The sequence below is a fragment of the Salvelinus fontinalis genome, chromosome 3, assembly GCF_029448725.1.
Source record: "Salvelinus fontinalis isolate EN_2023a chromosome 3, ASM2944872v1, whole genome shotgun sequence".
Lineage (NCBI taxonomy): Eukaryota > Metazoa > Chordata > Actinopteri > Salmoniformes > Salmonidae > Salvelinus > Salvelinus fontinalis.
The window spans coordinates 59,352,128-59,369,155 of NC_074667.1; the positions used below are offsets into that span (position 1 = coordinate 59,352,128).

Sequence of the window (17,028 nt, forward strand, 5' to 3'; positions counted from 1 at the left end):
GTACTAGACCTACAACATACCAGGCCTATAGACCAGTGAAGTGTTTGAATACAGTACTAGACCTACAACATACCAGGCCTATAGACCAGTGAAGTGTTTGAATACAGTACTAGACCTACAACATACCAGGCCTATAGACCAGTGAAGTGTTTGAATACAGTACTAGACCTACAACATACCAGGCCTATAGACCAGTGAAGTGTTTGAATACAGTACTAGACCTACAACATACCAGGCCTATAGACCAGTGAAGTGTTTGAATACAGTACTAGACCTACAACATACCAGGCCTATAGACCAGTGAAGTGTTTGAATACAGTACTAGACCTACAACATACCAGGCCTATAGACCAGTGAAGTGTTTGAATACAGTACTAGACCTACAACATACCAGGCCTATAGACCAGTGAAGTGTTTGAATACAGTACTAGACCTACAACATACCAGGCCTATAGACCAGTGAAGTGTTTGAATACAGTACTAGACCTACAACATACCAGGCCTATAGACCAGTGAAGTGTTTGAATACAGTACTAGGCCTACAACATACCAGGCCTATAGACCAGTGAAGTGTTTGAATACAGTACTAGACCTACAACATACCAGGCCTATAGACCAGTGAAGTGTTTGAATACAGTACTAGACCTACAACATACCAGGCCTATAGACCAGTGAAGTGTTTGAATACAGTACTAGACCTACAACATACCAGGCCTATAGACCAGTGAAGTGTTTGAATACAGTACTAGGCCTACAACATACCAGGCCTATAGACCAGTGAAGTGTTTGAATACAGTCCTAGGCCTACAACATACCAGGCCTATAGACCAGTGAAGTGTTTGAATACAGTACTAGGCCTACAACATACCAGGCCTATAGACCAGTGAAGTGTTTGAATACAGTACTAGACCTACAACATACCAGGCCTATAGACCAGTGAAGTGTTTGAATACAGTACTAGGCCTACAACATACCAGGCCTATAGACCAGTGAAGTGTTTGAATACAGTACTAGACCTACAACATACCAGGCCTATAGACCAGGGATGAATGATATATCGGAATCGGACGATATTCACTAAACATGCCAACATCGGTATCGGCCCGATGTCGAGTTTAATTAACGGCGATGTGCAAAACCGATGTGAAAGCTGACGTGCACACCTATATAATATACCTATATGATATACCTATATGATATTCCTATATAATATACCTATATGATATACCTATATGATATACCTATATGATATACCTATATGATATACCTATATAATATACCTATAGGATATCAGTATTGGACAAAAATGTCATGTCAGTGCATCACTACTATACACCAAGCATCCTGATTATGTGATGAACAGGACGGCCACTGTCATCCACTCAGATTGGAATGAACATCCTGATTACTACACTAACAGACCGCTGTCCACTACACTAACAGACCGCTGTCCACTACACTAACAGACCGCTGTCCACTACACTAACAGACCGCTGTCCACTACACTAACAGACCGCTGTCCACTACACTACGAGACCGCTGTCCACTACACTAAGAGACCGCTGTCCACTACACTAACAGACCGCTGTCCACTACACTAACAGACCGCTGTCCACTACACTAACAGACCGCTGTCCACTACACTAACAGACCGCTGTCCACTACACTAACAGACCGCTGTCCACTACACTAACAGACCGCTGTCCACTACGAGACCGCTGTCCACTACGAGACCGCTGTCCACTACGAGACCGCTGTCCACTACCAGACCGCTGTCCACTACCAGACCGCTGTCCACTACCAGACCGCTGTCCACTACCAGACCGCTGTCCACTACGAGACCGCTGTCCACTACACTAACAGACCGCTGTCCACTACAAGACCGCTGTCCACTACACTAACAGACCGCTGTCCACTACACTAACAGACCGCTGTCCACTACACTAACAGACCGCTGTCCACTAAACTAACAGACCGCTGTCCACTACACTAACAGACCGCTGTCCACTACACTAACAGACCGCTGTCCACTACACTAACAGACCGCTGTCCACTACACTAACAGACCGCTGTCCACTACACTAACAGACCGCTGTCCACTACACTAACAGACCGCTGTCCACTACACTAACAGACCGCTGTCCACTACACTAACAGACCGCTGTCCACTACACTAAGAGACCGTTGTCCACTACACTAACAGACCGCTGTCCACTACACTAACAGACCGCTGTCCACTACACTAAGAGAACGCTGTCCACTACACTAACAGACCACTGTCCACTACACTAACAGACCGCTGTCCACTACACTAAGAGACCGCTGTCCACTACACTAAGAGACCGCTGTCCACTACACTAACAGACCGCTGTCCACTACACTAACAGACCGCTGTCCACTACACTAACAGACCGCTGTCCACTACATTAAGAGACCGCTGTCCACTACACTAACAGACCGCTGTCCACTACACTAACAGACCGCTGTCCACTACACTAACAGACCGCTGTCCACTACACTAACAGACCGCTGTCCACTACACTACGAGACCGCTGTCCACTACATTAAGAGACCGCTGTCCACTACACTAAGAGACCGCTGTCCACTACACTAAGAGACCGCTGTCCACTACACTAACAGACCGCTGTCCACTACACTAAGAGACCGCTGTCCACTACACTAAGAGACCGCTGTCCACTACACTAAGAGACCGCTGTCCACTACACTACGAGACCGCTGTCCACTACACTAACAGACCGCTGTCCACTACACTAACAGACCGCTGTCCACTACACTAACAGACCGCTGTCCACTACACTAACAGACCGCTGTCCACTACACTAACAGACCGCTGTCCACTACACTAACAGACCGCTGTCCACTACACTAACAGACCGCAGTCCACTACACTAACAGACCGCAGTCCACTACGAGACCGCTGTCCACTACGAGACCGCTGTCCACTACGAGACCGCTGTCCACTACGAGACCGCTGTCCACTACGAGACCGCTGTCCACTACACTAACAGACCGCTGTCCACTATGAGACCGCTGTCCACTACAAGACCGCTGTCCACTACACTAACAGACCGCTGTCCACTACACTAACAGACCGCTGTCCACTACACTAACAGACCGCTGTCCACTACACTAACAGACCGCTGTCCACTACACTAACAGACCGCTGTCCACTACACTAACAGACCGCTGTCCACTACACTACGAGACCGTTGTCCACTACACTAACAGACCGCTGTCCACTACACTAACAGACCGCTGTCCACTACACTAAGAGAACGCTGTCCACTACACTAACAGACCGCTGTCCACTACACTAACAGACCGCTGTCCACTACACTAAGAGACCGCTGTCCACTACACTAACAGACCGTTGTCCACTACACTAACAGACCGCTGTCCACTACATTAAGAGACCGCTGTCCACTACACTAACAGACCGCTGTCCACTACACTAACAGACCGCTGTCCACTACACTAACAGACCGCTGTCCACTACACTAACAGACCGCTGTCCACTACACTAACAGACCGCTGTCCACTACACTAACAGACCGCTGTCCACTACACTAACAGACCGCTGTCCACTACACTACGAGACCGCTGTCCACTACATTAAGAGACCGCTGTCCACTACACTAAGAGACCGCTGTCCACTACACTAACAGACCGCTGTCCACTACACTAACAGACCGCTGTCCACTACACTAACAGACCGCTGTCCACTACACTAACAGACCGCTGTCCACTACACTACGAGACCGCTGTCCACTACACTAACAGACCGCTGTCCACTACACTAACAGACCGCTGTCCACTACACTAACAGACCGCTGTCCACTACACTAACAGACCGCAGTCCACTACACTAACAGACCGCAGTCCACTACACTAACAGACCGCAGTCCACTACACTAACAGACCGCAGTCCACTACACTAACAGACCGCAGTCCACTACACTAAGAGACCGCAGTCCACTACACTAAGAGACCGCAGTCCACTACACTAAGAGACCGCTGTCCACTACACTAACAGACCGCTGTCCACTACACTAACAGACCGCTGTCCACTACACTAACAGACCGCTGTCCACTACACTACGAGACCGCTGTCCACTACACTAAGAGACCGCTGTCCACTACACTAACAGACCGCTGTCCACTACACTAAGAGACCGCTGTCCACTACACTAACAGACCGCTGTCCACTACACTAACAGACCGCAGTCCACTACACTAACAGACCGCAGTCCACTACACTAACAGACCGCAGTCCACTACACTAACAGACCGCAGTCCACTACACTAACAGACCGCAGTCCACTACACTAAGAGACCGCTGTCCACTACACTAAGAGACCGCTGTCCACTACACTAAGAGACCGCTGTCCACTACACTAAGAGACCGCTGTCCACTACACTAACAGACCGCTGTCCACTACACTAACAGACCGCTGTCCACTACACTACGAGACCGCTGTCCACTACACTACGAGACCGCTGTCCACTACACTACGAGACCGCTGTCCACTACACTAACAGACCGCTGTCCACTACACTAAGAGACCGCTGTCCACTACACTAAGACACCGCTGTCCACTACACTAAGAGACCGCTGTCCACTACACTAAGAGACCGCTGTCCACTACACTAAGAGACCGCTGTCCACTACACTAAGAGACCGCTGTCCACTACACTAAGAGACCGCTGTCCACTACACTAACAGACCGCTGTCCACTACACTAACAGACCGCAGTCCACTACACTAACAGACCGCAGTCCACTACACTAAGAGACCGCAGTCCACTACACTAAGAGACCGCAGTCCACTACACTAAGAGACCGCAGTCCACTACACTAAGAGACCGCAGTCCACTACACTAAGAGACCGCTGTCCACTACACTAAGAGACCGCTGTCCACTACACTAAGAGACCGCTGTCCACTACACTAAGAGACCGCAGTCCACTAAACTAAGAGACCGCAGTCCACTACACTAAGAGACCGCTGTCCACTACACTACGAGACCGTTGTCCACTACACTAAGAGACCGCTGTCCACTACACTAAGAGACCGCTGTCCACTACACTAACAGACCGCTGTCCACTACACTAAGAGACCGCTGTCCACTACACTACGAGACCGTTGTCCACTACACTAAGAGACCGCTGTCCACTACACTAAGAGACCGCTGTCCACTACACTAAGAGACCGCTGTCCACTACACTAACAGACCGCTGTCACTACACTACGAGACCGCTGTCCACTACACTACGAGACCGCTGTCCACTACACTACACTAACAGACCGCTGTCACTACACTACGAGACCGCTGTCCACTACACTACGAGACCGCTGTCCACTACACTACGAGACCGCTGTCCACTACACTACGAGACCGCTGTCCACTACACTACGAGACCGCTGTCCACTACACTACACTAACAGACCGCTGTCCACTACACTAAGAGACCGCTGTCCACTACACTAACAGACCGCTGTCCACTACACTAACAGACCGCTGTCCACTACATTAAGAGACCGCTGTCCACTACACTAACAGACCGCTGTCCACTACACTACGAGACCGTTGTCCCCTACACTAAACTAAGAGACCGCAGTCCACTACACTAAGAGACCGCTGTCCACTACACTAAGAGACCGTTGTCCCCTACACTAAACTAAGAGACCGCTGTCCACTACACTAACAGACCGTTGTCCCCTACACTAAACTAAGAGACCGTTGTCCCCTACACTAAACTAAGAGACCGCTGTCCATTACACTAAGAGACCGCTGTCCATTACACTAAGAGACCGCTGTCCATTACACTAAGAGACCGCTGTCCACTACACTAAGAGACCGCTGTCCACTACACTAAGAGACCGCTGTCCACTACACTAAGAGACCGCTGTCCACTACACTAAGAGACCGCTGTCCACTACACTAAGAGACCGCTGTCCACTACACTAAGAGACCGCTGTCCACTACACTAAGAGACCGCTGTCCACTACACTAAGAGACCGCTGTCCACTACACTAAGAGACCGCTGTCCACTACACTAAGAGACCGCTGTCCACTACACTAAGAGACCGTTGTCCACTACACTAAGAGACCGTTGTCCACTACACTAAGAGACCGTTGTCCACTACACTAAGAGACCGTTGTCCACTACACTAAGAGAACGCTGTCCACTACACTACACTAACAGACCGCTGTCACTACACTACGAGACCGCTGTCCACTACACTACGAGACCGCTGTCCACTACACTACGAGACCGCTGTCCACTACACTACACTAACAGACCGCTGTCCACTACACTAAGAGACCGCTGTCCACTACACTAACAGACCGCTGTCCACTACACTAACAGACCGCTGTCCACTACACTAACAGACCGCTGTCCACTACATTAAGAGACCGCTGTCCACTACACTAACAGACCGCTGTCCACTACACTAACAGACCGCTGTCCCCTACACTAAACTAAGAGACCGCAGTCCACTACACTAAGAGACCGCTGTCCACTACACTAAGAGACCGTTGTCCCCTACACTAACAGACCGCTGTCCACTACACTAACAGACCGCTGTCCACTACACTAAGAGAACGCTGTCCACTACACTAACAGACCGCTGTCCACTACACTAACAGACCGCTGTCCACTACACTAAGAGACCGCTGTCCTCTACACTAAGAGACCGCTGTCCACTACACTAAGAGACCGCTGTCCACTACACTAACAGACCGCTGTCCACTACACTAACAGACCGCTGTCCACTACACTAACAGACCGCTGTCCACTCCATTAAGAGACCGCTGTCCACTACACTAACAGACCGCTGTCCACTACACTAACAGACCGCTGTCCACTACACTAACAGACCGCTGTCCACTACATTAAGAGACCGCTGTCCACTACACTAAGAGACCGCTGTCCACTACATTAAGAGACCGCTGTCCACTACACTAAGAGACCGCTGTCCACTACACTAAGAGACCGCTGTCCACTACACTAAGAGACCGCTGTCCACTACACTAACAGACCGCTGTCCACTACACTAACAGACCGCTGTCCACTACACTAACAGACCGCTGTCCACTACACTACGAGACCGCTGTCCACTACACTAACAGACCGCTGTCCACTACACTAACAGACCGCTGTCCACTACACTAAGAGACCGCTGTCCACTACACTAAGAGACCGCTGTCCACTACACTAACAGACCGCTGTCCACTACACTAACAGACCGCTGTCCACTACATTAAGAGACCGCTGTCCACTACATTAAGAGACCGCTGTCCACTACACTAACAGACCGCTGTCCACTACACTAACAGACCGCTGTCCACTACACTAACAGACCGCTGTCCACTACATTAAGAGACCGCTGTCCACTACACTAAGAGACCGCTGTCCACTACACTAAGAGACCGCTGTCCACTACACTAACAGACCGCTGTCCACTACACTAACAGACCGCAGTCCACAACACTAACAGACCGCTGTCCACTACACTAAGAGACCGCTGTCCACTACACTAAGAGACCGCTGTCCACTACACTAAGAGACCGCTGTCCACTACACTACGAGACCGCTGTCCACTACACTAACAGACCGCTGTCCACTACACTAACAGACCGCTGTCCACTACACTAACAGACCGCTGTCCACTACACTAACAGACCGCTGTCCACTACACTAACAGACCGCTGTCCACTACACTAACAGACCGCTGTCCACTACACTAACAGACCGCAGTCCACTACACTAACAGACCGCTGTCCACTACGAGACCGCTGTCCACTACGAGACCGCTGTCCACTACGAGACCGCTGTCCACTACGAGACCGCTGTCCACTACGAGACCGCTGTCCACTACGAGACCGCTGTCCACTACGAGACCGCTGTCCACTACACTAACAGACCGCTGTCCACTACGAGACCGCTGTCCACTACAAGACCGCTGTCCACTACACTAACAGACCGCTGTCCACTACACTAACAGACCGCTGTCCACTACACTACGAGACCGTTGTCCACTACACTAACAGACCGCTGTCCACTACACTAACAGACCGCTGTCCACTACACTAACAGACCGCTGTCCACTACACTAACAGACCGCTGTCCACTACACTAAGAGACCGCTGTCCACTACACTAACAGACCGCTGTCCACTACACTAACAGACCGCTGTCCACTACACTAACAGACCGCTGTCCACTACACTACGAGACCGCTGTCCACTACATTAAGAGACCGCTGTCCACTACACTAACAGACCGCTGTCCACTACACTAACAGACCGCTGTCCACTACACTAACAGACCGCTGTCCACTACACTAACAGACCGCTGTCCACTACACTAACAGACCGCTGTCCACTACATTAAGAGACCGCTGTCCACTACACTAAGAGACCGCTGTCCACTACACTAAGAGACCGCTGTCCACTACACTAACAGACCGCTGTCCACTACACTAACAGACCGCTGTCCACTTCACTAACAGACCGCTGTCCACTACACTACGAGACCGCTGTCCACTACACTAACAGACCGCTGTCCACTACACTAACAGACCGCTGTCCACTACACTAACAGACCGCTGTCCACTACACTAACAGACCGCAGTCCACTACACTAACAGACCGCAGTCCACTACACTAACAGACCGCAGTCCACTACACTAACAGACCGCAGTCCACTACACTAAGAGACCGCAGTCCACTACACTAAGAGACCGCAGTCCACTACACTAAGAGACCGCTGTCCACTACACTAAGAGACCGCTGTCCACTACACTAACAGACCGCTGTCCACTACACTAACAGACCGCTGTCCACTACACTAACAGACCGCTGTCCACTACACTACGAGACCGCTGTCCACTACACTAAGAGACCCGCTGTCCACTACACTAACAGACCGCTGTCCACTACACTAACAGACCGCTGTCCACTACACTAACAGACCGCTGTCCACTACACTAACAGACCGCTGTCCACTACACTAACAGACCGCAGTCCACTACACTAACAGACCGCAGTCCACTACACTAACAGACCGCAGTCCACTACACTAACAGACCGCAGTCCACTACACTAACAGACCGCAGTCCACTACACTAAGAGACCGCTGTCCACTACACTAAGAGACCGCTGTCCACTACACTAAGAGACCGCTGTCCACTACACTAAGAGACCGCTGTCCACTACACTAAGAGACCGCTGTCCACTACACTAACAGACCGCTGTCCACTACACTACGAGACCGCTGTCCACTACACTACGAGACCGCTGTCCACTACACTAACAGACCGCTGTCCACTACACTAACAGACCGCAGTCCACTACACTAAGAGACCGCAGTCCACTACACTAAGAGACCGCTGTCCACTACACTAAGAGACCGCAGTCCACTACACTAAGAGACCGCAGTCCACTACACTAACAGACCGCTGTCCACTCCACTAAGAGACCGCTGTCCACTACACTAACAGACCGCTGTCCACTACACTAAGAGACCGCTGTCCACTACACTACGAGACCGTTGTCCACTACACTAAGAGACCGCTGTCCACTACACTAAGAGACCGCTGTCCACTACACTAACAGACCGCTGTCACTACACTACGAGACCGCTGTCCACTACACTACGAGACCGCTGTCCACTACACTACACTAACAGACCGCTGTCACTACACTACGAGACCGCTGTCCACTACACTACGAGACCGCTGTCCACTACACTACGAGACCGCTGTCCACTACACTACGAGACCGCTGTCCACTACACTACACTAACAGACCGCTGTCCACTACACTAAGAGACCGCTGTCCACTACACTAACAGACCGCTGTCCACTACACTAACAGACCGCTGTCCACTACATTAAGAGACCGCTGTCCACTACACTAACAGACCGCTGTCCACTACACTACGAGACCGTTGTCCCCTACACTAAACTAAGAGACCGCAGTCCACTACACTAAGAGACCGCTGTCCACTACACTAAGAGACCGTTGTCCCCTACACTAAACTAAGAGACCGCTGTCCACTACACTAAGAGACCGTTGTCCCCTACACTAAACTAAGAGACCGCTGTCCACTACACTACGAGACCGCTGTCCACTACATTAAGAGACCGCTGTCCACTACACTAAGAGACCGCTGTCCACTACACTAAGAGACCGCTGTCCACTACACTAACAGACCGCTGTCCACTACACTAACAGACCGCTGTCCACTTCACTAACAGACCGCTGTCCACTACACTAAGAGACCGCTGTCCACTACACTAAGAGACCGCTGTCCACTACACTAAGAGACCGCTGTCCACTACACTAAGAGACCGTTGTCCACTACACTAAGAGACCGTTGTCCACTACACTAAGAGACCGCTGTCCACTACACTACACTAACAGACCGCTGTCACTACACTACGAGACCGCTGTCCACTACACTACGAGACCGCTGTCCACTACACTACGAGACCGCTGTCCACTACACTACGAGACCGCTGTCCACTACACTACACTAACAGACCGCTGTCCACTACACTACGAGACCGCTGTCCACTACACTAACAGACCGCTGTCCACTACACTAACAGACCGCTGTCCACTACACTAACAGACCGCTGTCCACTACACTAACAGACCGCTGTCCACTACACTAACAGACCGCTGTCCACTACACTAACAGACCGCTGTCCACTACGAGACCGCTGTCCACTACGAGACCGCTGTCCACTACGAGACCGCTGTCCACTACGAGACCGCTGTCCACTACGAGACCGCTGTCCACTACACTAACAGACCGCTGTCCACTACGAGACCGCTGTCCACTACAAGACCGCTGTCCACTACACTAACAGACCGCTGTCCACTACACTAACAGACCGCTGTCCACTACACTAACAGACCGCTGTCCACTACACTAACAGACCGCTGTCCACTACACTAACAGACCGCTGTCCACTACACTACGAGACCGCTGTCCACTACACTAACAGACCGCTGTCCACTACACTAAGAGAACGCTGTCCACTACACTAACAGACCGCTGTCCACTACACTAACAGACCGCTGTCCACTACACTAAGAGACCGCTGTCCACTACACTAACAGACCGCTGTCCACTACACTAACAGACCGCTGTCCACTACACTAACAGACCGCTGTCCACTACACTACGAGACCGTTGTCCACTACACTAACAGACCGCTGTCCACTACACTAACAGACCGCTGTCCACTACACTAACAGACCGCAGTCCACTACACTAACAGACCGCAGTCCACTACACTAACAGACCGCAGTCCACTACACTAACAGACCGCAGTCCACTACACTAACAGACCGCAGTCCACTACACTAACAGACCGCAGTCCACTACACTAAGAGACCGCAGTCCACTACACTAAGAGACCGCAGTCCACTACACTAAGAGACCGCTGTCCACTACACTAAGAGACCGCTGTCCACTACACTAACAGACCGCTGTCCACTACACTAACAGACCGCTGTCCACTACACTAACAGACCGCTGTCCACTACACTACGAGACCGCTGTCCACTACACTAAGAGACCGCTGTCCACTACACTAACAGACCGCTGTCCACTACACTAACAGACCGCTGTCCACTACACTAACAGACCGCTGTCCACTACACTAAGAGACCGCTGTCCACTACACTAAGAGACCGCTGTCCACTACACTAACAGACCGCAGTCCACTACACTAACAGACCGCAGTCCACTACACTAACAGACCGCAGTCCACTACACTAAGAGACCGCTGTCCACTACACTAAGAGACCGCTGTCCACTACACTAAGAGACCGCTGTCCACTACACTAAGAGACCGCTGTCCACTACACTAAGAGACCGCTGTCCACTACACTAACAGACCGCTGTCCACTACACTAACAGACCGCTGTCCACTACACTAACAGACCGCTGTCCACTACACTACGAGACCGCTGTCCACTACACTACGAGACCGCTGTCCACTACACTAACAGACCGCTGTCCACTACACTAACAGACCGCAGTCCACTACACTAAGAGACCGCAGTCCACTACACTAAGAGACCGCTGTCCACTACACTAAGAGACCGCTGTCCACTACACTAAGAGACCGCTGTCCACTACACTAAGAGACCGCTGTCCACTACACTAAGAGACCGCTGTCCACTACACTAAGAGACCGCTGTCCACTACACTAAGAGACCGCAGTCCACTACACTAACAGACCGCTGTCCACTACACTAACAGACCGCAGTCCACTACACTAAGAGACCGCAGTCCACTACACTAAGAGACCGCAGTCCACTACACTAACAGACCGCTGTCCACTACACTAAGAGACCGCTGTCCACTACACTACGAGACCGTTGTCCACTACACTAAGAGACCGCTGTCCACTACACTAAGAGACCGCTGTCCACTACACTAAGAGACCGCTGTCCACTACACTAACAGACCGCTGTCCACTACACTAAGAGACCGCTGTCCACTACACTACGAGACCGTTGTCCACTACACTAAGAGACCGCTGTCCACTACACTAAGAGACCGCTGTCCACTACACTAACAGACCGCTGTCACTACACTACGAGACCGCTGTCCACTACACTACGAGACCGCTGTCCACTACACTACACTAACAGACCGCTGTCACTACACTACGAGACCGCTGTCCACTACACTACGAGACCGCTGTCCACTACACTACGAGACCGCTGTCCACTACACTACGAGACCGCTGTCCACTACACTACACTAACAGACCGCTGTCCACTACACTAAGAGACCGCTGTCCACTACACTAACAGACCGCTGTCCACTACACTACGAGACCGTTGTCCCCTACACTAAACTAAGAGACCGCAGTCCACTACACTAAGAGACCGCTGTCCACTACACTAAGAGACCGTTGTCCCCTACACTAAACTAAGAGACCGCTGTCCACTACACTAAGAGACCGTTGTCCCCTACACTAAACTAAGAGACCGCTGTCCATTACACTAAGAGACCGCTGTCCACTACACTAAGAGACCGCTGTCCACTACACTAAGAGACCGCTGTCCACTACACTAAGAGACCGCTGTCCACTACACTAAGAGACCGTTGTCCCCTACACTAAACTAAGAGACCGCAGTCCACTACACTAAGAGACCGCTGTCCACTACACTAAGAGACCGTTGTCCCCTACACTAAACTAAGAGACCGCTGTCCACTACACTAAGAGACCGTTGTCCCCTACACTAAACTAAGAGACCGCTGTCCATTACACTAAGAGACCGCTGTCCACTACACTAAGAGACCGCTGTCCACTACACTAAGAGACCGCTGTCCACTACACTAAGAGACCGCTGTCCACTACACTAAGAGACCGCTGTCCACTACACTAAGAGACCGCTGTCCACTACACTAAGAGACCGCTGTCCACTACACTAAGAGACCGCTGTCCACTACACTAAGAGACCGCTGTCCACTACACTAAGAGACCGCTGTCCACTACACTAAGAAACCGTTGTCCACTACACTAAGAGACCGTTGTCCACTACACTAAGAGACCGTTGTCCACTACACTAAGAGACCGCTGTCCACTACACTACACTAACAGACCGCTGTCACTACACTACGAGACCGCTGTCCACTACACTACGAGACCGCTGTCCACTACACTACGAGACCGCTGTCCACTACACTACACTAACAGACCGCTGTCCACTACACTAAGAGACCGCTGTCCACTACACTAACAGACCGCTGTCCACTACACTAACAGACCGCTGTCCACTACACTAACAGACCGCTGTCCACTACATTAAGAGACCGCTGTCCACTACACTAACAGACCGCTGTCCACTACACTACGAGACCGTTGTCCCCTACACTAAACTAAGAGACCGCAGTCCACTACACTAAGAGACCGCTGTCCACTACACTAAGAGACCGTTGTCCCCTACACTAACAGACCGCTGTCCACTACACTAACAGACCGCTGTCCACTACACTAAGAGAACGCTGTCCACTACACTAAACTAACAGACCGCTGTCACTACACTACGAGACCGCTGTCCACTACACTACGAGACCGCTGTCCACTACACTACGAGACCGCTGTCCACTACACTACACTAACAGACCGCTGTCCACTACACTAAGAGACCGCTGTCCACTACACTAACAGACCGCTGTCCACTACACTAACAGACCGCTGTCCACTACATTAAGAGACCGCTGTCCACTACACTAACAGACCGCTGTCCACTACACTACGAGACCGTTGTCCCCTACACTAAACTAAGAGACCGCAGTCCACTACACTAAGAGACCGCTGTCCACTACACTAAGAGACCGTTGTCCCCTACACTAACAGACCGCTGTCCACTACACTAACAGACCGCTGTCCACTACACTAAGAGAACGCTGTCCACTACACTAACAGACCGCTGTCCACTACACTAACAGACCGCTGTCCACTACACTAACAGACCGCTGTCCACTACACTAAGAGACCGCTGTCCACTACACTAAGAGACCGCTGTCCACTACACTAACAGACCGCTGTCCACTACACTAACAGACCGCTGTCCACTCCATTAAGAGACCGCTGTCCACTACACTAACAGACCGCTGTCCACTACACTAACAGACCGCTGTCCACTACACTAACAGACCGCTGTCCACTACACTAACAGACCGCTGTCCACTACACTAACAGACCGCTGTCCACTACACTACGAGACCGCTGTCCACTACATTAAGAGACCGCTGTCCACTACACTAAGAGACCGCTGTTCACTACACTACGAGACCGCTGTCCACTACATTAAGAGACCGCTGTCCACTACACTAAGAGACCGCTGTCCACTACACTAACAGACCGCTGTCCACTACACTAACAGACCGCTGTCCACTACACTAACAGACCGCTGTCCACTACACTAACAGACCGCTGTCCACTACACTACGAGACCGCTGTCCACTACACTAAGAGACCGCTGTCCACTACACTAACAGACCGCTGTCCACTACACTAACAGACCGCTGTCCAGGACAGCGGAGTCAATCACCACCTTCCGGAGACACCTGAAACCCCACCTCTTCAAGGAATACCTAGGATAAAGCAATCCTTCTGCCCCCCCCCCCCCCTTAAAATGATCTAGATGCACTATTGTAAAGTGGCTGTTCCACTGGATGTCATAAGGTGAATGCACCAATTTGTAAGTCGCTCTGGATAAGAGCGTCTGCTAAATGACTTAAATGTAAATGTAAATGTAAATGTCCACTACACTAAGAGACCGCTGTCCACTACACTAACAGACCGCAGTCCACTACACTAAGATACCGCAGTCCACTACACTAAGAGACCGCAGTCCACTACACTAAGAGACCGCTGTCCACTACACTAAGAGACCGCTGTCCACTACACTAAGAGACCGCTGTCCACTACACTAAGAGACCGCTGTCCACTACACTAAGAGACCGCTGTCCACTACACTAAGAGACCGCTGTGCACTACACTACGAGACCGTTGTCCACTACACTAAGAGACCGCTGTCCACTACACTAAGAGACCGCTGTCCACTACACTAACAGACCGCTGTCACTACACTACGAGACCGCTGTCCACTACACTACGAGACCGCTGTCCACTACACTACACTAACAGACCGCTGTCCACTACACTACGAGACCGCTGTCCACTACACTACGAGACCGCTGTCCACTACACTACGAGACCGCTGTCCACTACACTACGAGACCGCTGTCCACTACACTACGAGACCGCTGTCCACTACACTACGAGACCGCTGTCCACTACACTACGAGACCGCTGTCCACTACACTACACTAACAGACCGCTGTCCACTACACTAAGAGACCGCTGTCCACTACACTAACAGACCGCTGTCCACTACACTAACAGACCGCTGTCCACTACATTAAGAGACCGCTGTCCACTACACTAACAGACCGCTGTCCACTACACTACGAGACCGTTGTCCCCTACACTAAACTAAGAGACCGCAGTCCACTACAATAAGAGACCGCTGTCCACTACACTAAGAGACCGTTGTCCCCTACACTAAACTAAGAGACCGCTGTCCATTACACTAAGAGACCGCTGTCCACTACACTAAGAGACCGCTGTCCACTACACTAAGAGACCGCTGTCCACTACACTAAGAGACCGCTGTCCACTACACTAAGAGACCGCTGTCCACTACACTAAGAGACCGCTGTCCACTACACTAAGAGACCGTTGTCCACTACACTAAGAGACCGCTGTCCACTACACTACACTAACAGACCGCTGTCACTACACTACGAGACCGCTGTCCACTACACTACGAGACCGCTGTCCACTACACTACGAGACCGCTGTCCACTACACTACACTAACAGACCGCTGTCCACTACACTAAGAGACCGCTGTCCACTACACTAACAGACCGCTGTCCACTACACTAACAGACCGCTGTCCACTACATTAAGAGACCGCTGTCCACTACACTAACAGACCGCTGTCCACTACACTACGAGACCGTTGTCCCCTACACTAAACTAAGAGACCGCAGTCCACTACACTAAGAGACCGCTGTCCACTACACTAAGAGACCGTTGTCCCCTACACTAACAGACCGCTGTCCACTACACTAACAGACCGCTGTCCACTACACTAAGAGAACGCTGTCCACTACACTAACAGACCGCTGTCCACTACACTAACAGACCGCTGTCCACTACACTAAGAGACCGCTGTCCACTACACTAAGAGACCGCTGTCCACTACACTAAGAGACCGCTGTCCACTACACTAACAGACCGCTGTCCACTACACTAACAGACCGCTGTCCACTACACTAACAGACCGCTGTCCACTACACTACGAGACCGCTGTCCACTACACTAACAGACCGCTGTGAACTACACTAAGAGACCGCTGTCCACTACACTAACAGACCGCTGTCCACTACACTA

At 51.3% G+C, this 17,028-nt stretch overlaps 1 protein-coding gene across 4 annotated transcripts in view; it reads right to left on the reverse strand.

Annotated features, from left to right (window-relative positions):
- Window positions 1-17,028, reverse strand: part of LOC129851216 (transmembrane channel-like protein 6) — a 63,148-nt gene that overhangs the window by 34,940 nt on the left and 11,180 nt on the right. The window lies entirely within an intron of this gene.